This window comes from Garra rufa, chromosome 7 (assembly GCF_049309525.1).
Source record: "Garra rufa chromosome 7, GarRuf1.0, whole genome shotgun sequence".
NCBI classification, from domain to species: domain Eukaryota; kingdom Metazoa; phylum Chordata; class Actinopteri; order Cypriniformes; family Cyprinidae; genus Garra; species Garra rufa.
The window spans coordinates 24,131,318-24,134,099 of NC_133367.1; the positions used below are offsets into that span (position 1 = coordinate 24,131,318).

General features: G+C 34.1%; 1 pseudogene; it reads left to right on the forward strand.

The window, feature by feature from the left end:
• The first annotated feature begins 667 nt into the window (after positions 1 to 667).
• LOC141338744 (amine sulfotransferase-like) lies at positions 668 to 2,265 on the forward strand (annotated as a pseudogene).
• Positions 2,266 to 2,782: the final 517 nt, after the last annotated feature.

Here is a 2,782-nt window from a genome sequence, read left to right on the forward strand (position 1 = left end):
GAATATCTCTGTTGGATATGACAGGGCAAATGGAGAGATAAATGAAAAGAATGTTTTTATGATGGGTTTAACCTGAGACAAAGTGAACTTTCTGCCCTCCATCTCTTATTTAACTACAGTGTGACTTTTAACAGTGTTGTTTACAATGTTAGATCTAAATTAGGGTTAAGCTATCCCATATAAAGAAATATGAGAAAGGTAAATCAAATTAAACCTTTCCTTCTGAGCCTGTTTATGACCATTTTATCAATGTTTTATTCTTTTAGTATATCTAGAACAGTGGTTCTGGAAATATATATATATATATATGGTAGACTTTTGAATTCTGTGTTATTTAACTTCAAAAAAGTTGAGAACCACTCATCTAGACTATTATTGAAATCATAAATATGGACCAAATACAATCAAATTTGTCTAGTACACCAGTCTTTGCATTTATATTTGTGATATTATTGGCCTTCTGAATTTTACTACTGCATTTGCCATTTGAAAAGATAACAAAGATTTAGGTTGATGGAGTCCAGAGGTTGGCCTTGAACTAAGCAGAAATAAACAGCACTGTAACAGGCAATTGTGTAATAGCTCTTATTTTAGTGAAATCTGACCAGGTCTTCTCCACTACTCCAGTTCAGTAGTATTGTTGATTTGGCTCAGTAAAATCTCAAACATGGCTCAGCAGGAATACAAAGTGCTTAGTGACAAACTGTTCACATACAAAGGAACTGTATTAACTTTGGAAGACGATTATGATCTTTCTCCAGAATATATTGATAGTTTAATGGATTTTGAAACAAAGGATGATGATGTCTTTGTTGTTACCTTCCCAAAATCTGGTGAGAGAGATGTTGGGCTGTATTTATGACAATACCATTTTTTTACATGAATGTTTACAGTTATATACCAATATATGTACCATATTCCAGCTCAACATAAGTATTTTATGCTTGACTCTGTGCTGGTCTCTCAGGTACAGTATGGACCCAACGGATCATGACGATAATATACATGGAAGATTTCCCTGACCAAGCCAACCAAGTCACAAAGGAGCAGATACCCTGGATAGAGTACCAGTTAACAGGGACAGATTACAACACACGTCCATCTCCAAGACTCTTCTCTTCCCATTTACTTCAGCCTCTGATGCCCAAAATGCTGCAAAGAAAATGAAAAGTGTGTATGCGTTCATCAGTCGATGGATTGATGTCAGGCACATGTTTTAATCCTGTCTTCACTGTCAGGTCATCTATGTCATGAGAAACCCTAAATATGTCATTGTGTCATATTTCCATTTTTCCAAAAAAACTGGATTCTTCTGAGAACTTTGATGAGATGCTGAAAAAATTCTTCATAGGATGCAGTTAGAGCCAAAATCAATATACCTTATTTTATTCATTCATTTTTGCATGATACTAAAAAAGTAAAGGTATTGAACCTGAGAATGTGTGAAAAACACCTATGTTGTGTTTGGGTTTGTAGTGGTTGGTGGTTGTTGGTTTGATCATGTTAAAGGATGGATTCAAAATAAAGACAAATACAACATCCTGATCCTTACTTATGAAGAAATGATCAAGGTGAGACTGGTTTGGCTTATGACTCTTTAACCTTTACATCAAACTTTTTATGAAGTTACTGTACTTCATTTTAGAAATGAATCTCTATAGACTGACAGATGAAATGTACAAATCTTTTATCAGGACCTCAGATCTGCTGTTGTGAAAATCTGTGAGTTTGTGGGAAAGAATCTGTCAGAAGCAGCGATCAATAAAGTGGTGGAGGAAGCCACGTTCAAGCACATGAAGAAAGACCCCTTGGCCAACTATGAATTCCTTCCTTCGAATATCACAGACCATCCAACGGGACTTTTTATGCGCAAAGGACAGAGAAAAGTAAAAAAAAAAAAAAAAAAAATAAGAGTTGGTAATTTAAGCATTGCCATATTTTCTAAGTATTATTATTTTTATCTGTGTATGTCTTATTCAGGTCTATAGACAATCTAGTCATTTTTAATGCAACATCTATTCTAGAAGTGACAGAAGACTTTTTAAAAGTTCATGATAAATGTGCTAAGTGTGTCATATCAGTGGCAGTGGGAAATACAGTGGGTTACATTAATATTTTTCAACCTGCTGTGTTACAGGAACAGTTGGGGACTGGAAGAACTCTTTAACCGTGGCTCAGAGTGAACGCTTTGACCGCGTCTACCAAGAAAAAATGAAGGATGTACCTCTGAACATGGTCTGGGACATCTCAGAATTGCATGGCTGATAACTCAAGCTGTGACTTCTATTTTACAAACTAATAAAGATAAAACACCATCACAATAATAAAAGGAAAGCATAATATGTGAATGAACGTTTTGGCTAAACAACCATATCAAAACAAGTAATTAAAATCAATGAACTTTGACTACATAAAAAAAACATATTGTTATTATTATTTAAATTCTGACTTTTGCCTGCTTACTTCCTGTGAGTGAGTGATTCATTCATTCACCTTGTTTACAAAGAAAAATGTTCTCTTTGTAAATCTTTTCATTAAAATTAAATCTCAAAATAGCAATGAACTATGACTTTTCACCCCTTACAATCAAATTTAACAAATTCAAATTCAACTTAATAAAAATGGGTTGCAAATCCTGTTTCATTATGACATTGTTTAGTTTTTTTCTTTGCAAAAACTAAAAAGCTTTATGCAGCAGGGTACTGAAAACTGAAAAGGGTCAGTATTTCAAAATACATGAGCAGCCAAGTAAGTTCTCAGAGGTGTAGGATTTGTTATATCA